Source organism: Salvelinus alpinus, chromosome 3 (assembly GCF_045679555.1).
Source record: "Salvelinus alpinus chromosome 3, SLU_Salpinus.1, whole genome shotgun sequence".
NCBI classification, from domain to species: domain Eukaryota; kingdom Metazoa; phylum Chordata; class Actinopteri; order Salmoniformes; family Salmonidae; genus Salvelinus; species Salvelinus alpinus.
In genome coordinates, this window is record NC_092088.1 from 22,403,544 (window position 1) to 22,428,813 (window position 25,270).

At 44.0% G+C, this 25,270-nt stretch overlaps 1 protein-coding gene across 6 annotated transcripts in view; it reads left to right on the forward strand.

Moving 5' to 3' along the window:
* LOC139570306 (uncharacterized) overlaps positions 1 to 25,270 on the forward strand; it is a 59,399-nt gene that overhangs the window by 21,707 nt on the left and 12,422 nt on the right. For 3 of the 6 annotated variants that reach the window (XM_071392086.1, XM_071392088.1, XM_071392085.1), the window contains one exon: positions 4,156 to 4,312. The gene's annotated coding sequence lies outside the window, so the exon portion shown is untranslated. Of the gene's footprint in view, positions 1 to 4,155; positions 4,313 to 19,995; positions 20,222 to 25,270 lie in introns of those variants that run through there. The other 3 variants (XR_011674048.1, XR_011674047.1, XR_011674046.1) reach the window with 3 other exon arrangements.

The window sequence follows — 25,270 nt, forward strand, 5'->3', positions numbered from 1 at the left end:
AAATAATTACCTGCTATCACTGTTAAAAGGCAACTGCAATCAGGCATGTTGAGAAACTACTATGGGGCCGACAGCAGGTGGCCATGTCAGTTTGGTTTCCATTGTTTGAAAGCATCATTTCATTTCAAATGAGTAATAATCTTGAAATTGTTTGAATATATTTATCATGTAAATGTTATTGCGCTGCACGTTGGTAGATATGGCGCATGCAACGTCAGGATAGTCGGTTCGATTCCCTGGACCACCCATACGTAAAATGTATGTGCGCATGTAACTTTGGATCGAAGGTGCTAAATGGCATATTATTATATTATAAAAGAGTAGAATAACTACCTTTGCTTTTAGTTGTTTATTTTGCTAGTTTGTTGGAGGTCCTCCATCTTTTTTTACTTCTCTTAATCTAATGTCAATACTCAAATGGCTGAAGACCTTCACCAATTCACTGCATATAGACACATGCTATAGTTATACCATATTTAAAGCTACACTGTTTCAGGATATTGGTAGAACCCGGCCAAAAATAGGCACCAAAGTGGAGGAGAGGGTATTTCTTCTCTCCATGCATAAGCTTCACTTTGACCAGGCTGGGAGAAGTGGGTATTTATATCGAGCTGTGTGCTGTGGCTTCGCCACAATTACAGACTGTGGCTCCCTAGACTCAGAGGTGTGCTGGAGGTTTTTAAGAGAGGGGGGACCGAGTGGGGACCAGCCCTCTAGCAACTAACAACCTGACAGGCATGCCTCTCACCAAATATTCATACGCACCACCATATCCTACACTCATAGACATCCCAGGGGGAAAAGATTGTGTGAACATGCAAAGGGATGTTTAGTTTTGGAATGATGCTTGGATGAATTACAAATTTATGAGGAGATGATGGCAGAAATATTGCAGTTGTGTCCTATTGGGCCTATTCGTTGGCATTCAAGATCGTCTTCATGGATCTATATTGACGTTAGGATATAAACGAGGAGTTTCTAAGCCCTTCGTACACAACCTCTGTGAGCCACGTAGAACAGAACAGTGGGAGTTTATGTTTGTTTCTTGGATATTCTGTTGACTCTGGCACTGGTCGCAGAGGCGAGTTGAGGGGGGAACCGGGGTTTGTGGTTATGTGGGGCTGCTTGGAAGTCAGTCAGGGGCGGTGGCTGAACCACCTTGCCTCCACAACCCAACATCCACCCCACCCTTAACACACATACCACCCTACTCGTTCTCCCAACTACACCCCGCTATACACTTGCACACCACACACCACACACCACACACCGTGATCCATCTCAACTTCTCCCCTGCAGCCAGAACGGTATAGTATATCAGGACTTACAGGACGGTGTCGTGCCGAGCAACAGGAAATACTAGACAGCCTTGTTTATGAGGACAGCGTGTGATGCCATTCCACGCTTACCAGAAAGACCGGTGCCACAAGCCTAGAATTCATTAAACGCCTCGCTGACAATGTCCAAAAACACAAGGCATACTGCTAAACTACCAGGCGTACTGTGACATTCTGCGACACCAGTGAAGTTTACTTGCATTTGGACATAGAAAATTATATTTAAGACTAGATATTGCTACATTACATAAAACATATCTCCAGTATTGACTTGGAAACGTATAGCTTATGTCTTATGGGGTGTAACTGGTTGTCTGACAGATAGCTGACAATTGAAAACAAAAAAGAAAGGTTGTTGATGGAACTTCACATACTTCCCCTGAGGATGAAGAGTCTGGCATAGCTTCTGTGTTGAAAACCTGTGTTGGCACTGGTACTACTACAGTGCTACAGGACATCTTTTGTAATTGCAAACCCTTTTCCCTCATTACTTCACCCACGACTGTACTTGTCCATGTGTCCTAGGTATCAACTCTCACTCCGTCACCATAGCTGCATAACAAATAGTAGTCGGTATGCACTCCAAAAACTGGTCTGAATAAAAATGACAAGCAACCGCAAAAATGCCTCTTCCGGCCGTACGGGAGTAAATTAAGATAGTTGTTCAGCGATACTCCATATTTGGTGATTAATGAACGTACACTGCATGGCCAAAAGTATGTGGACACCTGCTTGTTGAGCATCTCATTCCAAAAGCTAGGGCATTAATATGGAGTTGGTCCGCCCTTTAGTTGCTATAACAGCCTTCTGGGAAGGCTTTCCACTAGATGTTCGGACATTGCTGCGGGGATTTGCTTCAGCCACAAGAGCATTAGTGAGGTCGTCGCTGATGTTGAGCCATTAGGCCTGGCTCGCAGTCTGTGTTGCAATTCATCCCAAAGGTGTTCGATGGGGTTGAGGTCAGAGCTCTGTGCAGGCTAGTCAAGTTCTTCCACACCGATCTCAACAAACCATTTTTGTATGGACCTTGCTTTGTGCACGGGGGTATTGTCATGCTGAAACAGGAAAGGGCCTTCCCCAAACTGTTGCCACAAAGTTGGAAGCACAGAATCATCTAGAATGTCATTGTATGCTGTAGCGTTAAGATTTCCCTTCACTGGAACTAAGGGGCATAGCCCGAAATGATGAAAAACAGCCCCAGACCATTATTCCTCCACCAAACTTTACAGTTGGCACTATGCATTCAGGCAGGTAGTGTTCTCCTGGCATCCGCCAAACCCAGATTTGTCCGTCGGACTGCCAGATGGTGAAGCGTGATTCATCACTCCAAAGAAAGCATTTCCACTGCTCCAAAGTCCAATGGCGGTGAGCTTTACACTACTCCAGCCAACGCTTGGCATTGGGGATGGCTGGTGATTGGTGATCTTAGGCTTGTGCTCGGCCATGGAAACCCATTTCATGAAGCTCCCAATGAACAGTTCTTGTGCTGATGTTGCTTCCAGAGACAGTTTGAAACTCGGTAGTGAGTGTTGAAACCGAGGACAGGTGATATTTACGAGCTAGGCGCTTCAGCACTCGGCAGTCCCATTCTGTGAGCCTACCACCTCGCGGCAGGGCCGTTGTTGTTCCTAGACGTTTCCACTTCACAATAACAGCACTTACAGTTGCCCAGGGCAGCTCTAACAGGGCTTGCTGGAAAGGTGGCATCCTATAACGGTGCCACTTTGAAAGTCACTGAGCTCTTCAGTAAGGCAATTCAACTGCCAATGTTTGTCTATGGAGATCGCATGGTTGTGTGCTCGATTTTATACACCTGTCAGCAGCGGGTGTGGCTGAAATAGCAGAATCCACTAATTTGAAGACATGTCCGCATGTAGTGTATTTTGAAATTATAATGCTTGCAGAGCTGTCTAATTAATGGGAGTTTGAATCGGAGATTCCTGGGGGTTAGAGAGTAGACACGTCATACACATCGTCGACATCTCTAACGCACAGATACTGCCGCATACTCTTCTCTGCCCACTGTTAAGGTACCAGGATTTGTTCGATAACGGGCTGTGTCGCAGCCGGCCGCGACCGGGAGACCCATGAGGCGACGCACAATTGCACCCAGCGTCGATTGGGTTAAGGGAGGGTTTGGCCGGCCTGGGATGTACTTGTCCCATCTCGCTCTGGAGACTCTTGTGGCGGGCTGGGAACATGCACGTTGACACGGTTGCCAGGTGTACGGTGTTTCCTCCAACACATTGGTGCAGCTGGCTTCCGGGTTAAGTGAGCAGTGTGTCAAGAAGCAGTGCGGCTTGGCGGTGTTGTGTTTCCGAGGATGCATGGTTCTCGACCTTCGCCTCTCCCGAGTCCGTACGGGAGTTGCAGTGATGGGACAAGACTGTAACTACCAATTGGATACCAGTAAATTGGGGAGAAAAAGGGGATACATTTGTTTATTTTTTTTTTAAATACAAGGTACCAGGGTTTCAGACTGGTTGACACAGTCATGTGCATTGTAATGGACACAATATGGTTTTGAAAAGACAAACAGCTGAAATACATGGCAGTAATTTGTTCCGATGTCAGTGCCAATGATGCAACCATACACAACTTACAACTAAGAAAAGCTATGATGGTGGTCAACCTTTACGCTACTTTTTACACACATATCAATGTCATGTCCAGAGTTATTATTTATTGCCTAGGTATCTACAGTAAAGCAATATTTCTCTCCTACTAATCATTTTAAGGCAGGCCTGTCACCTGTGACATAAATCTGCATGACAGAATTTTCTTAGCCTCTTCCTGCTCTCTCTGCACTCTTTTGCAGATCAAATGACTGCTGCTCCAGTCACCTGCCAGTGGAATGCTCCTGCTCTCTCCATCCATCAGCCACTCTTCTCCCACAGCAGGCATGGCTGAGGCCGGGGCAGCACAATACAACACAGAGCCTCACTGACTGGTGGTGTGATCTTCTACTAACAGAGGTGTGTTTGTGTGTCTGTGCGCGCATTCATGCTCGTTCGTTAGGTTCCAATCAAGTGATGCCACCAACCACGTGACCCAACAAGTCTCGCTTTGCTCCAGATCGGTCGGCATGTTTGTCTGATGTCTGCGGTGGAGACAGGGCGTTTCTCCGTGTCTCACTGTGTTCACGAGAATCCGACCTGACTGCGGGAGAGAAAGAAAGAGAGGGATTTGGCATGTTTCAACAGGCATACCTGTAACCCGGGAGCTCTCCCATCCAGGCACCTAGTGATTTTCTCATGATTGTTACGGCCAGACGCAGACGACAGGCCTTGCAAAAGTATACTCCTCAGCAGAACTGGGGTGGCTTAGTATGGCGTCAGCCAGAAACACTATCACATTAGGAGATGCTTTTAGTGTGCAGTTGGTGTTGGGGGAGCGATGTGTAAGTCAGAATGACTGTTTTTGTTGTGGCCACTGCGGGACGGTGGTGGCATGGCGGTGAATAGGGATGGAACACGTATTTGTGTGAGATGTTTGTGTGTGTTCTCAACCTACCCATGAGAACCAAAGCAGACGTCAGGGAAATAGGATAGACTGAGGGCTTAGGACTGGCCCCAAAAACAAACACTTTACTGTGTCTGTCGCTTCGGCTGCTGTGTACCGAAAAACAAGAGCTTTGGTGCATGGTATTTCTCATTGTTTTGACTCCTTTTCTCCTCATATGTTGTTTATACCCCCATTAAGTGGCTTTCTTCCACTCCCTTACAAGACTATACTTTAACTTGTGTTTCTTTTGGTTTTTATTCATGTTGAAATGTTTCTATGTCATTCAAAATTCTCTTTCTCTCCCATTACACTTTTTTTTTCTTCTTTTCACTAGCTATCTAGTGGCCTAAATTCAAGGTTGGGTACTTGAAGGTATTACTTATCACGGTCTCCGTGACAACACCGAGACAAAAGGAGGGTTTGGTTGTGTGAAAGTACAGGGGTCGTAACGTTGAACCTTGGCGGTGCGTGACAAACAATGGCCATGATTGTCGTCGGCTGTCAAGAAACAGAACATGAAAGGTTGCTCAAGATCGATGAAGACAGAGCCAGAGAGTTGACTCCTACCTACACCCACATTTTTACCAACACACCTTAACAGCCACTGTGTGGCTGACTGTCTGCTGTTTATTGGTCATTACTGTTGCACTGACTAGGGTTACAACAGAGAGATCCTTACATTCCTTACTATCAAAAGGTGCCAATCAGATAGCCCACAGAGGGAAATAGAACTAGGAAGAAAGTGTGTTTGTTTGTGTGTGTGTGTGGTAAGGGTTACAGGTTGCATATTCATTGACCTCATAATAGCAGTCATTATCTTGTAATTACCTGTTTTTCACTTGTCAATAATTTACATTAGCCGCCCCATAGAGGCATGGTCTAAGGCTATTCAGCTAATTGAGGTGATAGATGACATGATCATTAAGATAAGCTGGTGGTAGCTCCTACACCCTGGGGTGACTACTACTGCTAACATAGCGGTGTTGTGTAATAATAGCAGGCTCTTTCAGGACTCACTGCAGATAGCAACGGAATCTCTAATTGCCCTCAATTATCAACGACAGGAGACCTGCTTCATTACATTCCACTGAGTGGTTAGCAGAGTGCGTTAGCTAATGCTAATGGTTTTGAGTATTATGACGTTTAATATGGCATTAGCTAGTTATTAGCAACCGCGGCTAAGCTAATAACAGATATTCCCAACCCCAACCAAACCCTCTCACAGATAGTGAACCAAGTCATGTGATTTTTGTAAGAGGTAGTTTTTTTTGATTGACAACTTTCTATTAAAAGAAAAGGCAAATGTTCTTATATCCCCAAGCCATAAGACTGCTAAATAGCTAACTACATAGCTAACAAAATGGCTTCATGGACTATCTGTACTGACCCTTGTATTTTATTTTTGCACTGTCTCTATGCACACTCACAGGTCCCTACACACTTATGCACACTAACACTCCAACACACACACAAACACTGAATTCATAATTCGCTCACACACACACACACACACACATAATATGCACATACATTTATACTGACTCTACACACACGCACGCCCACACACATTCAATCATCACATATGCTGCTGCTACTCTGTTTATCATATATTCTGATGCCTAGTCACCATAGCACTATACATGTCTACCTCTATAACTCCAGTATCCCTGCACATTGCAAACATGGTAATGGAACTGACAGAGTTTTAGTATTACATTGTTATTCATTAGTGCATTGTTGGGTTTAGAGCTTGCAAGAAAGGCATTGCCCTGTACTTGTGCACGTGACATTAAAACTTTAAACTGAATCAAGCAGATTGTTTACAATATGCGCTTACACAAATATAGCTGATGCATGATCAAATTTCCAAAGGCGTTTCTGTGGTCTGAGCGGGTGTGACATTTATGTCATGAGTCTTGTCCTGGAGGCAGCACTGAGCGATTTCCTCTTGGATAAGCCAGCTGCAAAGTCCAAATTGTCTATATTGTAAAAAAATTATGAAAACAAAATTTTGCTTTTTGGTCTTAATTTAAGGTTAGGGTTAGGCATTAGGGTTATCAGTGTGGTTAGGGTTAATGCTTGGCTTAAAATAGTTTAAAACAGATTTTTTGACTTTGTGGCTGTGCCAGCTAGTGACCGCTCTGCAGAGCTGCCTCCAGAACAAGATTCATGACAAAAAATGCTATCCTGCGTCATAGACCAGTAGGAAGAGGCCTCACTTGCCATGCTGCCAATAACGGAATGGATGGGAACATACTGTACTATTTGCCTGTCCTTAGAGTTACTCTGAATCTTTGAGTTCTCAAAGGGTTCTTCTCTTGTTTGGTGTTTTAGGCTAGAGTTTTGTGTGTTGTATTGCCAAGTCATTACCAAACATTTTCTTAACGTAACTTGTTCAACCACCTGGTTAAATCAAATTTGTGAAAGGCCACTATTGCACGCACGCATTCGTCACACATGTAACAGGGTTGGTTATGTTTCCACTTGCCACAGCAGGAATACGTATTTTGATGTTTTCGATCGGTTGGTTCAATCTAGACGTCAAAAAGGTGTATTGTCATTGGCTACACTTGCAGATTGAGGGAGATCGTGAACGTCTATTCTTCCCGGTCTGATATATACATGCAAGAGACGAATCTCGAATCCCTAGCCTTGTGTCCTGCATATCTAATGTGCTTCCTTGTGTCTATTGTCAGGATAAACACCAATCACCTGGCAACGCTGGCTGGACATTCATTTTTGGTAAACACAACGCAAGGGAGTTACGAAGTATTTGTGATGCACCCACACACAAACACACACCTAGGACATTCCCCTCCGGCGCTTTTCTTGCCGATTTAGCTACTACGTAGAGTAGGGAGGGCCAGGACACAGACGGCTAATGCTAGGGCTAAGCCTTAGCCTCTCGTGACAAGATGTGTCGTCCTGGAATTAGTCATGCTCTAAGGTGCCGCTGGGACATCTATTATTCATCAGTAGCTCCCCTCCCCAGTCCTGTCACGTCATGTCCCCTGATCTCTGCCAGGAACAACGATTTATGCACCAGCAGATAGTCTAGCTGCGGGACGCTAGGAGACACGCACACACGGTTTAATTAAGGAAATGGAGACAAAATGCGCATGGAAGCAAATTGACTCGTTGACCCCGCTTACTGACTGACACCCGCACATTACACACATCTCCTACCGTGCGTTCTATCACCTTTGATCGTTTGATCACTTTGCATCTATTTACTGTACTTTGAGCTCTTTGTTTGGAGGGATATGCCATTGACTCGATCGGCTATCCCCTATCTATGGGGCTAGGTTAGCAATACTAGCTATAAGCTAGCCCCATTTCTCTACCATGTAGAGAGAGACACTTAGTTAATAACTTGCGGGGTAGAGTAGCAGAGCCTAAGCATACTCCCTCCAGGTTGCAATGGAAAATCCCATGCTGTCCTACAGAGTGTATTTCTCTTCCAGTGAGCTCATCTTGTCAACCTAACACAACACAGCCACACTCCCTCAGGCATCAACTCTCCCAGCCATATGTTGTTCAGTGTTTTAACACTTGGTGGGAGTGTTGAGCCAGTAAAGACCTACAGTATGTATAGGATGTATCGATAGATCCGAGTAATGCAAAGTACAAGGAAAGGAGAGGAATATGCCTGTGGATTATCAACATATAGAAGATTGTATCTAGCCCAAACATAATTGGGCCATCACATATTTGAACAAAGAAACATAAACAATATGTATTTTTTTCTCTCCAGACAATCTCAAGGCACTACATACTGGTAGTGGTAGACATTACGTTTTTCCAAAAGAGGATGCCGCTGGGGTCAAAATGTATTCTTAACCCAATAACCACCTGCATCTTAGGTGTAAATGCGCTCAAAGAATACAGAATACCTCCCCCCGGGTCGTACCACCTTGCCCCCTATTATACCTGAGTGACCCCATTGTTCCCTAAGTGCCCAGCACCCACAGAGACTAAAGGCATTGTCCCCTGACCAGTGACCAGCTGTGCTGTGGCCAGGGGATTCACCTGTCTGTCACCATCCCAGGGAAATGAAGCCACTTCTCCTCTTTGTCAGTGGTGACAGCATTGGGGGACACTTTCAAGACAACCGAGTGGAAGCCTGTTTGAACGGTCAGATGGTCATTGAATGACCCAGTCTGGATTCACTGGTGTCGATGGTCGACATCATCATGTCTCTGAAGGGCAGTCCTAGTGGTTAGAAGTAGTGTCTGTGACTGAAGAATAGAGCAACCTTTTGTTATTGCCATTCATAAGTACTGTATGAGAGTGAAGGAGTCATAATATGCTGATAATGAATGCTTGACGCATATATACTCATTTACACAACTTGTCTACAAAAAATATTTTAATTCAGGTCACTTGGTTAATGTCCATTCATAGTTTTTTTTTAAAGTCAGAGCCCTCTGAAGTGGACAGTGAACACTTCCTGTAAACTTCTATCAGTCGGCTGCAGCCTGCAGTGGTGATATGCCATCTCCTTCCTTAATGGCCCTTTGTTCCACCTGCTGGCTCTAGAGGTCAGGGGTCAACTACACCTGAGGCCGGTTCCCACAGACAAAGGTCCTGTGTGTGTCATGGCATCGGGCCACCACTTGACTGCTACGTCCACACACCAGGCAGGCATGCAGAGTGGACGGAGGAACACAAAGACAGGTCCATTCACCCGGCACACTCTGACACCTCCGCTGAATTTAGTCTCCTTTTTGGCTGAATATTTCCATAGGACTGTAAGATACAGGTGGATGCTTTCTAGCAATGTATGTGCATCATGCAAAACCGAAGTTATTTCTGTTTTGATCATATACTATGTTCATTATCACATTGCTATGTACTATGTGGAAGGACACCCTTTTTTAATATACAGATCTTAATTTGATCACCCTGTTGCAGGAGAACATTCCTTCAATGCAGGAAATGTAAAACTTGTAGTGTATTTGAGGTTTAAAAGGGTATCAGAAGTTTGTAATTTCCACTGTGAAATTTCAGACTTGATTTTCCCTTACAAAAAAATGCGTCAAACCCTACAAAAATGTCCATTAATTATAATCCACATAATAATTAATATTTCCTGTTACTGCATGATTATTTTCCTGCTGTAGCAAACTGGCTCAAATTAAGATCCTACATCTGTTGGAAAATCAATAAATACTCAGACACGGGCAAAGGTACAGTGTCGCCACTCGCCACACTGAAATGAATGTAAAAGTATTCAAATCCACACAGTGGGTGTAGAGAGAGAGAGACCATGAAGTGTGAATACATCTGTATTCTGTACTAAATGCATTCCCTGTATTTCTTCCAGCACTTCCCAGCTCCTCTGGCAGCTAGTCAAGGCCGGCAGATGGGAACCTTTAAGTCTGCCATCATGTTCCTCTGTGTGAGGAGACGTTGGCCCCTGTATAGCTGAAAGAGTACTGGTGTGTGTGTGTGTGGTTGTGTGTGTGTGTAGGTGGGCAGCTACCTGTCCAGACATGAGTGAAACAGGTGAGCCCCACTGTCCCTGTGGCCCGACAGGGCTTGGAGCCAGACTCGTTCCCCCTGGCTGCACACTCCCCTTGGTCTCCCCATGCTGTCCCCCACCACACCGACAGCCAACCCTCCTCCACCTGTCACTACTGGGTTGGGAACCAGATGGGTCTCTCTTTCTCGCCCACTTTCCCTCCCCAACCTTCAATTTGATAATACCCCTTCTGCCTCCCTATTTTAAACTTTAAATCTATTCCTTATCCAGGAAGATTTTGAGTGGAATGAGACTTTTAATTCACCTTATTGACCTCTATCAGATAGAAAAATAAATAGTCTATGCAGGGAATTAAGTCAGCCTATACTGACTTCTCACCTCTCCTTTAAACAAGATGGCCGACTCTAATTTGGTCCAGGACTCCAATTCCCAGGTGATTAACTCCTTTCCTTACTCAGGCCCATTTCTCTGCACGGAGCCTAGGCTACTGAGGACTGTTCTCCATGGCACCCTGTTGTGGTCGTTAAAGACAACATTCAGTATATGAGTCACCAGCGTCCAGTATGGCGGTTCAACCCAGCAGTGATGATGTGACGATGATGGTGTGAGGCACTCCCATGCTGTTTAGCCTAACTTGACTGACTGACAACCATTGAACTGCACTGCGAATCAGTTGCTGTAAGTGACAAGAGGGTGAGGCAATTTTTAACCACACATGGGAACTGTCATACTCAAAGTTTTACACAATGGGATTTATGTGTGAAATATCACACCGCGGCAGCCCAAAAGCTTACCAGTAAACTCTAGTGTTGAACTGGGCTGCCCATCATTGTAATCCACCAAGTTGTATATCTACCTTTAGGTTGGGCTGTTTTACATGGCTTTTTACCGGTTCTCCGCTGTTGAAATAGGTTAGCTCCCTGCACACAGTCTGCTGCTATTTCCCTTAGGCAGGACAGAAACCTTTTGAATATGTACTCACACTCCCTATCTAGTCACGCAACCTCATCAGAGCAGGCATGCGGACACACACACACACACATATGCGCGGTACACACACACATACTCACAGAGACACATACACAGTATATGAGTCAGAGGAGGCTCTGGATAAACTGTTGTGTAATGTGATTTCATCATATTGTCGGGTGATGTTTATACTGTAGTTTAATGTATGTTCTGTGTTGGTTAATATGTTGGTTATTTGTAGCCTCTAGATATTGCAGTTGGATCTAACTTCTCTAGTCTCTATTCAATTATAAGTAAAATCCTTTCAAGTCCGCAGAGTGAAACAACACACCTCTGCATAGCAGAAGCCTGAGTTTGAATTCCAAATGGATATCGATGTCATCACAATGTTCTTCAAACGTTGAAATGATAGAAACTCCCAGATACTAAATGATTGAATAGAGCCACACCAGTGACTCTGGGCGGGAGCTAGGGAGTGGAGATAGGAGGGCCTGGGTATGAAGGGCCGCATACACACACAGGCAGCCAGCCCCAGTCAGTCTGACAGGCTGGGAACAGGCTGCAGGGCATTGCTGACTGACTGATAGGAGAGGCGTTAACCTTTTCAACAGCGCTGCGGTGACACACATACTTATGCGCACACAAATGCCACATGCGTTACACACACAAACATTATGCATAAACACACGCAGGCATGGAGGCACACACACACACACACATGCACACACCTTTTGCCTGTTGTAACCCTTTCAACCGATCTCCAAATATTGATTTACAGAGCATTCCAAAGTTTCACTCCCAAGTCTGTCTCGGGTTAGTTTTGAGGCAGATATTGCTGTGAACATTCAGCTCAATAGTTCCCATCCCAATAGGCCCATGTAAACGTTACCATGAAAATAAACACATCCACAACAATTCAGGTTAATCACGTGGAGACAAAAGCGGTTTTCTTTAGCTCTCATCGCCCATCCCCCCCCAACAGGCACACAACAGGCTTGCCATTTGCCAACTGCCAACGCCAGCCTGTGTGGTATGGGGTGTGGCAATGGTGATGGACTGCCTTTGTTGTTCCTGGCAAGGAGTCAACATAAGTCAGCGTGTCATGTCAGCTCTGTTCTTCCATGGCCTTTGGCTGGCACCGCGATAACAGCGACTAAACTGGGATTGTGTCTGGGGGTGAGGGACATGGTCTGTTCATTTAACCCCAAAAGGCCTTAGCTCTAGCCCCCATTTCATCTGCCAGGTGTGGGGTAGTCTCACCGAGCGGTTCCTACCCTGCGTAAGTGCTCTCATATGCTTGTGGCAATTTGGGTAGTGCCATTGGTCTTGGACATCCTGTGTGGGGCAGTGTGTCTGTGTGTCAGTGTGGATTCTTGGTGGGGGTCGGCTGAAAACTCCAATCCTTTGTGAGGCAACAAGACTTTTGTAACATTGACAGAATTTTTCAATTATAAAGCCACAACAAGCCAGCTATGGTGGGAACCAGTCCCATAGGGCATGGTAGATGCACATTACTGTAAGCTCTCATAAGTTACTACAAGCTGGTTTATTGTAAGTCAGTGTCCTCCTTGTCAGCCAAAGAAAGCTTCTTTGGATTTATATACATACTACACATGCAATTATTCATTAATTGTATACAGGTGGACTATAATCACAATGAAGCTGAATGAAATCTCTCAACAAGCCCAAGCCCAGATGGAGAACCACCAGAGCACTATTTAGATACAGCCACACCTCCTGTCGTCATCGTGATCCCACTGAGTTCCCCTCTTACCGTCCTCATACGGGGGCAGTATAGTGAGATTCTAAGATGGCCGCCCCTCCTCCTTCCTCTCCCCTGTGGCATGGTGCTGCAGTTCATGTACAGTGTGCGGGAAGTGATTAACAGTAAGAGATGAAAGGCGGTGGACAGGATAAACATTCCTCGCCCCCCCTCCTCCCCTCCCTGGGTCTGAGTCGGCCTCCTCCAGGCTACAGCAGCCCTCCCTCCCGCTCTTCCTCCACTTCCTCCACTTCCTCCTTTTACAGACTTCCACCACAGCACAGCAACACATTGTCCCCACATGAGGCACGACCGACCAACGGGCACGGACAATTCAGTATGGGGGTGTTGGGGGGATGTGTGTGTGTGTTTGCGCGTGTGCGTGCGTGCGTGCTGTGATCGGTTAGTGGAGTCAAAAAGTATGGCATGGCATCAGGAGTCAACACTTGACACATTATGCGTGGACTGACCCTGTCTCTCCAAATACAGTGGATTTGTGAGGCGGAGGAGCCCATGCTAATGCAGGGTTTCATGGTTGACAGTATATACTTCAGACATAAATCCATCTGTTTGTTTGGGACTTCTACATTCTGTTACAGGGTGTTACAGTGTGCTGATGTCAGTAGGTTTAAAGTACCTTGGCTAATTCTCTGATTGGTGGTGCAGCCCACAGCTGGCGGGTTAACTGACTCTCGTTGGGAGTCTATTATCTGTCCAGTGGCAGGTGTGGAGGAGGATGGGGAGAGGAAATGCAGGAAGGGAACCCTCTCGTCTCTAGCTCACTAACGTCAACCAGGCTGGATGTAAATTTTAACACAAGCCATTCCCACTGTGTGTGTGTGTGTGTATGTGTTTGTGTGTGTGTTTGACAAGAGCATATTTAGCATACTATCGTTTGAACTTCAATGACGTGAAATATGCTACGATCTGAATGAGCTGAACTCTGTTGAACCCGCTGATGTTGGACTGTCAGATGTTGCACTGTCAGTCAGTGACTGAGACTACATAATGAAACTCCCAACTCTAAACTCTCTAGTTTAACCTTGACCTCTGACATTAGATCAACATATTGACATTACTAAATCAAGTCTAAATTGACAGCTTTTAATCTGTACTCTTTGTGTCTTTATTAATCTAACACTATCCAACCCTGCTCCACAAACAGACTTGTTGCCTCCTTCAGGCTCAATGGATGGGAGATCACAGAGCCCTAGGATCTAAAAGAGACAATTATCCTCAATTGGGGCATGCCAGGAAGAACAAACGTTTAATAAGTGGCATGGGGGTCTGCTAGTCTTCAGAGAGTCAATGGACAGGGTCCACACACGGGGGCGAGTGAGTGAACATGTCACCCCATGCCCAGGATGCAGGTTCCCCCTGTAACCTCCTGTAACCCTCAGCCCCTTCCCCGAATAATTGGGCTATGCCTGGGTGATCATAGGTAAGATCGGTGGTGGGTGTGTGGGTGTGTGTGTGTCTCCGGGTGGGGGTGTGTGTTTGGGTGTGTGTGTGTGGGGGGGTGAGACGGGTACCTGAGCTTTTTGTAATTAAGACACACAATTATCTCTACTTGCTGAGTGCATAGTCCTAACAATACCAGTCTGGCAAGAAGGTGTCTACTAGATTTAGTTCATCCAGAACTATAAATACAGAACTTGACCTTGGTGCTCCTTTGAAGCCTCAGCTAGCCTCAGCTACATGAAAACCTCTTTGTGTTGGGTTGGATGAGGGCTCCAACGGCCTTTGCTGTGGCTTGCGCCAAGCTCTCCGAGTTGAAAATAGCTATGCATTTTGGATATGTGGTTTTGCTCTTGCTAGTTCTTCTGGAGGCCTGAGGTCAGAACATATTGCTCATAATCCGCTTCATGTGCCACATGACATTATATAATTTATTGTCTTTCTAGGTTACGGGGGAATTCACGTTGTAAATGAACAATTCTGTTACATGCTCTGACTCCATTGAGTTTGTGGTCAGGCAACACTGACAATATGAAATATAACATTTGGTTCCTGGACCAACAAACAACACTATTTCCTCATGTTGGCCCTGCTTCGCCGGAGCTTAACCCTCCATTCAAAGATTGGCTAAAAATTAATCTCATAATGATCAGAAAAATGCACATATGGCTTTCTTTCCAGCAAGGCCCACATTTGGTCCCTGCCATTAAATAACATTTCATCTGATAGAATCATTTGTCTTTGTGTCTGGGCCAGGCAAATCCAAGGGCAGCGTTGAGTCCCATGATTGGTGGACGGATACATTGACATCCCCAGAGGTGAGAGGTCAATCTAGGACAACCTTGCACGTTTTTTGGTGCCACGTTCTGTATTGAGAGTTGCCAGGTGTGAAAGGATCTCCTTGTTGTTCTTGGGCTTATTTGAACATCTGTGCCGGACCACTGGCCAGCTCAGTGGAATAGATTCAAGATGAATTTGGCTGCAAATTCCAGCCAGACAAGGAGGGTAATTTAGCAAAAGTACGCTTTTTGGGGTGGGGCTGGGAATTGGGGAATTGAATGTCTCAGAGTTATAACTTGAAGGTTTTCGGTTCCTAATGCAACCTTACTATATGAAAAATGTCTGATTTTCCTACCGTGTTTTTCATACAACTTGATATGCTGTTGGAGACGCACCAAAAAGTTCAGGAAACACATTTCTTATTTGGAAGATGATATTTCATGGCAAACCACCAAGGCACCTATGTTCCTTCCCAGCCAACTGCAAAGGCCTCCTGCAAACTCTGAAGGTTCCAGCAATGCACCTTGAGGTAAATTATTTCCAAGTATACTACCCCCACTGGGCAAAAAATTGTTAAATCAACGTTGTTTCCATGTCATTTCAACCCAAAACATCTATGTGATGACGTTGAATCAACGTGGGAAACTGATTGGATTTGAAAAAAGTCATAAACGTGAGGGATTTTTATTTTTTTCACCCAACTTTTAACCTTAATCAAATGACAGGGGACATTTTTTTTTCATTTCATGTTAGTTGACAACTCAACCAAATGTAAATCAAAACTAGACATTGAACTGACGTCTGTGCCCAGTGGGACGTTTCGATCTTTAGATATGAATAGAAACTTGCGATAGCTTTCCTTACTATGCCTTGACCCCTAGCGTAAACACAACATGGATCCATTCCCCTGCGACTGGGTCCTAGTTGGGGGCAGGTGGTCCACACGGACACCTCTATGGGGGCTCTTACCCAAAGGTCAAAGGTTGGACCCCTAAAATCACAGGCTTCCTCGCCGCCCCCTAATTGCCTGTTTATTTTTAGTCCAAACAGGGCAATGTGGAGCTATTAAAAGAAACATGAACATGACGACTGTATTCTAATTACCACTGGCCAGGCAGACCCTCTCGCTTCTTTCCCTCGGATTGTTACCACATGCTACCAAAGAGAGAAAGTCTCCCCTGTCACCTCCACTGTCTTCCACTTACTTCATGTGGACTCGACTCACTATCTGGGGTGGCTCTTGGGAGAGAAGTTTGTATTATTGTGCACTTCTGCTATCAATTTTATCAGTTTGCTGACAAAAGAAATTACCTTTGGGAATGTGTTCTAACCCAGAAAACACTGAAACAGGTGAATTGAAATTCATTTTCAGTCATTGTCTGAAATTTGAAACATGGCCTATGGCTTATGGGAGAACGAGGGTGAGCTCTGACGATTTTCATAAACGTCCCAAAATCCAAAACGAAACGTCCAAACGCTGATATCAAACATTTTCTTCAAAATGAATTGAAATCTCTGCAGATCACATGTAGATGTGGCTGCACAGGAAGACAAGGAGATAAACAAACAAATGTCCATTGCTGGGGAGTATCAGTGAATTTATTTAGAGCGCTTAAGGAAGCAGTAAGTATTTGGGCCTATTTGTGGTCAGAGACGGTGGAGGGGTTTGAAATAAAGCAGCGAGGTGGTGGCGGCCATGTTTGCCTGATTTACAGAGGTTTGATTGGAGTAGGAAGCCACTTGAGGATTAACGAATGGGGTCTGCATTGAACGTATGCACGGCTCTGTTTAGTCTTAGAGTGTTAGCGGTGCTATGGACATTTGATCGGGACAATTAGAGATCTCCCACTCACTGGACCAATCAGGACACTGGAGAATCTATGGTGCTTGGTTGTCCATCCTTCATTTGCATTGTATTGATGGCCCTTTTCTGGCTGTTAAAGTACATCTTGCTGATTTAACTTTAGTTTCTGCGTAGATCTATATTAGTCATTTTCTTCCTCTTTGAAATTTCTCATATTTCTGGAACCCCTTAGATAATGTGCTCTTTTTCCATTTATTTTTCAAACTATTACTCAAACCAGATCTGTCTAATGCTTGTTCTTTTTGTATGCCTCCTGTGTGCTCTCTCCTATCTTGTGTTGTTGGTGACACGTGTGTGTCAGTAGAGAAGCCACGGCTTCTGTCAGGCAGGCTTCTGGTAATCGTCAGACACCTCGAGCCCACCCGCCTAGCTAGCAGCTAACACTGACCTGATGGAATGGGTTTCCTCCCTCCCTACCTACAGATGTAGGATCTTAATTTTGATCACCCTGTTGCAGGAAAACTTTAACTTGTAGTGTATTTGAGGTTTAAAAAGTCTTCCGAAGTTTGTAATCACTTTGAAAAATCTATCAACCCATACAAAAATGTCCATTAACTATAATCCACATAGCAATTCACATTTCCTGTTGCTGCAGAATTTTTTTCCTGCTGTAGAAAACTGCCTCAAATTAAGATCCTACATCTGTAGCAGAGCAGCAACCATCCTACATCTTCCTTCCTAGTCCCTACATCTTCAAGAATAACTAGCTTTGGAGAAAATAGACAATAGACCATCACATTAAAGCAAGGAATTGATGCTGTTTAGGCAACAGATGAATGCACAGACTGTAAGTCGCTCAGGATAAGAGTGTCTGCTTTATGACCTAAATAGAAATATAAATGCAACGAGGCAGGTCATAAAAAATGCAGCTGCATTCAATCTTGTCATCCCTTTTGGTCAGGGTTTTTGTTTTCCCAATATGCAACATAAAAACTGGAGATTTGCAGTTCTGCCAAAATGATTTTGACACTCTTGTTCATAATAAATCATGTCTTTATGAGGGTGGTCACAGTGGCTTGGATCCTGCCACCTCCCAAAACATTCCATAAATATGTTTCTCATGATGCAGTTTCGTTTACTTATTTTAAAGAGACACTGGAAAAACATACTATGCATTAACAATGTTTTCTTAATATTTAATCAAAGGATGTGCTGAGTTATTCTCTAACCATTGTATGCATATTAACCAGAGGAGGCTGGTGGAGGAGCTATAGGAGGACAGGCTCATTTTAAAGGCTGTATTTGGTACTTTTTTTATTTAACTAGGCAAGTCAGTTAAGAACAAATTCTTATTTACAATGAGAGCCTAGGAACAGTGGGTTCACTGCCTTGTTCAGGGGCAGAACAACAGATTTTTACAGATTTTTACCTTGTCAGCTCTGGGATTCTAGCAACCTTTCGGTTACTGGCACAACACTCTAACCACTAGGCTACCTGCCGCCCCGTACCATTCCATCCATTACAATGAGCCCGTCCTCCTATATCTTATCCCACCAGCCTCCACTGATATAAACATAGCTACCACACCACAGGAAAATGCCCCTCTCCATACACCTTTAAATCCAGATCCCTGTCCACAGTGTCATGTTGTCTATGTACAGCTGTAGGTCATGTGTAAGGAGAGACACTGTATGGCCTGTTTAAATACTTAGTTAAGTATTACAGTAGTGGTTCACGAGCCCGGCTCTCCAGTGGACAAGCAACTAAATACCCCGGCAAAGTCTTTCTTGTCCACATGAATAATTCAAGTGTTTTTACACGGGATTGTGGCATTGACTGGTAACTGACAGCTAAAACTACAGGAATCCTATTGTTTTGAGCGTTTAATATCGACATTGGTCAAATCTTCTAAATTCACTTTTAGATTATGCACCGGGAGGTAGAAGAGAAAAATCTATCACTATCCCCCTCTCAAGCTTGGTCGATTGAAAAATTACTTTTTATTCAAACCCATCCCTTGTTCATTCATTAGTCCTCTTTCCTGATGGATTAAGACATGGGGCCTCTGGATGCCTTGGTGTGATTTGGGGAGTTTTGAGTGATGGAGGGGTGAAGGACCGGGGGCTTTAGGCCAGTTATTACCCTGTTATTACTCTGTTATTCCCCTGCCCCGGGCCCCCACCCAACTGTCACTCAGCTTGATACAAACAAGATCCCCAGATAGGTCAGTCACATGTGGCCCCCATTCAACTGTGAGTGACCAGCTTCTCCCACGGGAAGAACATAGATGGTCATTACCCTGTCTTTACTTGAGTTGTTTAAACCTTTTCACCACTGTCAGTTTGCTGTATGCATTTGCAAATAAAGCGACGGCGCGGAAGAAAGACCCTCTTGCAAAGTCTTGAGCAATACAGTGTGATTGTCATGTTGAGCATCCATTTGTTAGGCATGTAAACAAAGGGAGGTACAGTAGTTTCTCCTCTAGGCAGATAGAGAGCCTCGGCCACATTGCCAGTCTGTTTACAATGGAAATAGAGTGAACTGGGATCGGAGATTACTCTTCTCAAATATTGAACTAGAGCAACACAAGGTTAAATGAGAGTCTAGGATTCCCCCACCAGCAAAATGCATAGTATCCAAAATAGTTGGAATTTTAATTCAAATATTAAAAGTATGAGATAATAAAGCCAAAATCAGTTGGGTTTAATATTGATTTACTTGGCCATTGAAGGCAATGGAGCATGGGGTAGATAAGCTGAAAATAAAGTGCAAAGATACGATAACCTCTCTCAGTGACCGTGCTATTGAAGCATCTGGTAACATTTTAGAATAATGGTTGTTCACCCTGGTTATCAGGAGTGTGTTTTCCACATATTCCTCTTTTATCTTTGGCTTGGAATTTGAAACTTTCTGCCATTGAAAACCCTTAATTGCGGAAATGTTAAGTTTTTCGTTTGGTTTCGGTCTGGTCTGTTGGAGTTACACCCAAACGCTGCACATGCAGACTGCTTCATTTCCTGCGTGTTTGTGCGCACGGCTGGCATTCTTTGTTGTCACTTTGGTTGTTCTTTTTTGTTTTTCCCTTTGTGACGTGGTTTTTAGACGTTACGATGGTTACAATGGTAAGTGTAATTCTTAGAATATGTTGTGTTCTGCACCTGTAGGCATTTGTGGATCAGTTGGTAGAGCATGGCGCTTGTAACACCAAGATAATGGGTTCGATTCCCGGGACCTGTCAAATGAATGACTACAAGTTGCTTTTGATACAAGCGTCTGCTAAATATTATATTACCTACATTATGGTGGACTGCTCCACTTGTTTGTAGCACAGAGACTTTCGTTTGCAAAGACGGTGTGTCTCATGTTCGTGTCTTATGTTCTCCTAAGAGGAATGTGTTCATATTTATAATATACTAATGATTTTATTGGATATTAACAAAACCCATCAAAACACGTACCATTCATAATCACATCTTCTATCAATACAGTAGAAGAAATGTCTTGGCAACAGTATTCAAGAAAGGATTTCAAATCAAATCAAATTGTATTTGTCACACGCACCGAATGCAGCAGGTGTAGACCTTACCGTGAAATGCTAAGAAAATATTTACTAAATAAACGAAATAAAAAAATTAAATACTAAAGTTACACAATAAAACCAGGGCAAGGGACAGGTTAGTCAAGCTAATTTGTACATGTAGGTAGGGGTAAAGTGACTATGCATGGATAATAAACAGCGAGTAGCAGCAGTGTAAAATCAAAGAGGCGGAGGGGGATCAATGCAAATAGTCCGGGTGGCCATTTGATTAATTGTTCAGCAGTCTTATGGCTTGGAAGGTAGAAGCTGAGCATATGTATGAGCATATAAATGTGAAATGCAATATTATTAGCGCATTAAAATGGACTCGCCTTTGCCAATAGAAAATGATGTACTGCTCTCCAAATTCAGTTGTTTTTATTGAACAAACGATTAGCAATTTGCCAAAACGATTAACACAGCCAAACACCTATTAATTAATATGTTTGTGTAAATATGTTTTCACATGCTCAGACCTTATTTCTATTGGTGTCGGTCTTTGTCATACCAACAGTTGATGCTCCCTAGCTCACTGTCACTCTGTGGGCCAATAAAATATTGTTCATCTTCTTAATTGGTGATGTCACCAGCTGGTGGGCCACTGTTACCACCCATACAGATGTTAGGGATTGGTAGCGTGTCTGGCTGGCACTTAATCATGATCAACACACCTGATGGCACTCCCTGGGTAGAGCTATGGTCCAATGCCACTGGGACAGACACAGGTGAGTGGCATACTGGTTCTGGGCGTCACTCAAATAACATCTCATGGAAATCAACTGGAAGAGAGGGGAGTCCCGAAGCACAACTAATAAAGTCATCAATCACATATGACATGTTTGCTGACGGTCTGGAGTTGATGTGTAGTACAGACTTCCTGTATAGGCCTCAATCTGTGTTGAGTTTTTGAGACGTAACCCCCAGTAATATGAAACTGCTGTCACGTCGTCTGGTTTTTACGTTTGAATAATAGCTAGACCAATGAGAAGTTAAAACCCTACAAAGTTTTTGCAATCCGGCATGAAATTCTAGACGAGCCTCCCTCAAACCAAGCATCTGGTCTTTCTGTCTTGACGTCTCACTGGAATCTTTTCAAACGGGGTTGGAAGGGAGCTACGGATAGCAGCTTGGGACACTCCCCCTATTCCAACTGATAATCTTCCCGAGAAATCTAAGGTGGGACACTGGTTGGGGGAAAGGTCGCTATCCCCTCAGTGTCCCTGAGCATTCCGGAGTCCGCAGGGGGCCAAGGGTTGAGCCGAGATGGAGGGCAGGGTGAAGCATTGAGGTGAGCCAGTAGCATTGTCTGCGGAGTGGAGACCACTCAATTGGGCTGGGCCCATTCCTTTTGTTGATGTGTTTTGTTGTAATTGTCAAATGGGCTTTATACACATTCCAATCTGGCGTGTACACTGTAGGGTACACTGGAGCTAGGTAGCTGCAAGGGGGTTGCCAGGGTGGTGGGGTGGTAGGGGAAGGAGAAGAAGTTGGGTTTGTAAATCTCTGAAGCTTTGAGGGAGACAATAGAGGGTTGCCACCTGAGCCATATGGGCCCTTAGAGGCCCTTGGGGCCCCGAGCTGAGCAGTGCATGACAATGAGCCAGTTCCACTGAAAGATTTATTAGACTTGAAGTTTATCCTTCAAGTCTTAAAATGTATTATGACAGCGCAGACAATGATGGAACAATCATTTGCATAAAAAGAGAAAACGAGTCTGAGCTGTTGTTATGGCACGAATATTTACAGCTGCAATGCATCATATTCAAGTGTCGACCTCAGTCCTAGCTTACGATGTCAAGGGGAGAATCAGTGTTTTTACCAAGTCGTTGTGACCATAACTTTCTAGAAACAAGTTCCTTGGTAGCACGTTATAATAACTCCACGTTATAAAGCATTTATAATGGATTACTAAATAGTTTATTCATCACTTGTTAATCATTACTCCCTCGTTAATAAATGTTAGTAACCTAGTTATTCACACATTTGTAAACAACTTTTAAAGTATTTAACAATGATTCATAAGATCATTCATAAGATGTTTAATATAAGTCATTTTAAACCATTTACTAATCATTAGTTAAGTATTTTTGTGCAGACTCATCTAAAGTGTGAGCTATTTATACTTTATAAATGCTTTATAAATGTTTTGACTGACCAGTGTAATTGCTCACAAAAAGATGGACATGACATTGGTAGACATTCCAGCAGTACCTGATGCTCCTTAAGGTCTCAAAATGGCCACGAGAACATATCAATGGTTAAACAACAAGGCAACAGTTAACATGTCATCCCCCACAAATGATGCAACGCCCGCCTTGGGCAAATTTGTGTAATTTTGTAAATTCCGGATTTCTATGGCAAGACGCATCATTTACCCACGTTTCATCAGAATCGGGCCAGTGGTGTCTGAGATATCGTGTGACTCATATCCCTGAGCATGTGTGCCAAATTTCATCACTCTGGGTCAAACAGATCAAGTGATAAAACATGTGCCTGTTATAGTGCCACCGTGAGGTCGATGTGGATGTTCTTGCATATGTTGAGTTTCGACAGTGTTTGCAACATGTGTACCACATTTTGTTACAATACGAATATCCTATACTGATTTATATGCATTTACAGTGCATTCGGAAAGTATTCAGACCCCTTCCCTTTTTCCACATTTTGTTATGTTACAACCTTATTATAAAATTGGTTCAAAACAAAAATCCTCATCTACACAAAATACCCTATAATGAGAAAGTGAAAACAGATTTTATAAAAATGGAAATACCTTATTTACATAAGTACTCAGACCCTTTTCTATGAGACTTGAAATTGAGCTCAGGTGCATCCTGTTTCCATTGATCATCCTTGAGATATTTCTACAACTTGTTGGAGTCCATCTGTGGTAAATTCAATTGATTGGAAATTATTTGGAAAGGCACACACCTGTCAATTATTTTATTTTTTTATCCATTATTTCACTAGGCAAGTCAGTTAAGAACAAATTCTTAGTTACAATGACAGCCTAGGAACATTGGATTAACTGCCTTGTTCAGGGACAGAATGACAGATTTTTACCTTGTCAGCTCAGGGATTCAAACTAGCAACCTTTTGGTTACTTGCCCAACACTCTAACCACTAGGCTACCTGCCGCCCCACAGAAGGTTCCACAGTTGACAGGTGCATGTCAGAGCAAAATCCAAGCCATGAAGGCGAATTAATTGTCCGTGGAGCTCCTAGACAGGTTTGTGTCGATGCACAGATCTGGAGAAGGGTACCAAAAAATGTCTGCAGCATTGAAGGTCCCAAAGAACACAGTAGCCTCCATCATTCTTAAATGGAAGAAGTTTTGAACCACCAAGACTCTTCCTAGAGCTGGCTGCCTGGCCAAACTGAGCAATCGGGGGAGAAGGGCCTTGGTCAGGGAGGTGACCAAGAACCAGATGGTCACTCTGACAGACCTCCAGAGTTCCTCTGTGGAGATGGGAGAACCTTCCAAAAGGACAACCATCTCTGCAGCACTCAACCAATCAGGCCTTGATGGTAGAGTGGCCAGATGGAAGCCACTCCTCAGTAAAGGGCACATGACAGCCCACTTGGAGTTTGCCAAAAGGTACCTAAAGTACTCTCAGACCATGAGAAACAAGATTCTCTGGTCTGATGAAACGAAGATTGAACTCTTTGGCCTGAATGCCAAGCGTCACGTCTGGAGGAAACCTGGCACCATCCCTACGGTGAAGCACGGTGGTGGCAGAATCATGCTTTTGAGATGTTTTTCAGAGGCAGGGACTGGGAGATTAGTCTGGATCAAGGGAAAGATGAACGGAGCAAAGTACAGAGAGATCCTTGATGAAAACCTGCTGCAGAGTGCTCAGGACCTCAGACTTGGGCGAAGGTTCACCTTCCAACAGGAAAACGACCCTAATTACACAGCCAAGACAATGCAGGAGTGGCTTTGGTACATGTCTCTGAAAATCCTTGAGTGGCCCAGCCAGAGCCTGGACTTGAACCCGATTGAACGTCTCTGGAGAGATAGCTGTGCAGTGACGCTCCCCATCCAACCTGACAGAGCTTGAGAGGATCTGCAGAGAAGAATGGGATAAACTACCCAAATACAGGTGTGCCAAGCTTGTATCTTCTTACCCAAGAAGATTTGAGTCTGTACTCACTGCCAAAGGTGTTTCAACAAAGCACTCAGTAAAGGGTCTGAATACTTATGTAAATGTAATATTTCAGTCTTTTTTCCCCCTTTTTCCCCCCCTGTTTTTGCTTTGTTATTATGGGTTATTGTGTGTAGATTGATGAGGGAAACAACTTTTAAATCATTTTTAGAATAAGGCTGTAACAAAATGTGAAATAAGTCAAAGGGTCTGAATACTGTGTTCACTGTATGTGCCAGACCACGCCCTGTGAATGTTTATTGGTCAATAACGGCTCTGTTGTTTTAGGTACAAGTCTGGAAAATATTGTGTTGAGACCTTTGTCATAGATGCCACATATCAAGTTTCGTGCAGATCGATCAAAATTCATCATGGCGTCCCTGAGGTAAATTTGTAAACTTGTCAGGAGTGTGACTTTAGGTCACACGGGGTAAGTGTACATTTTCAAA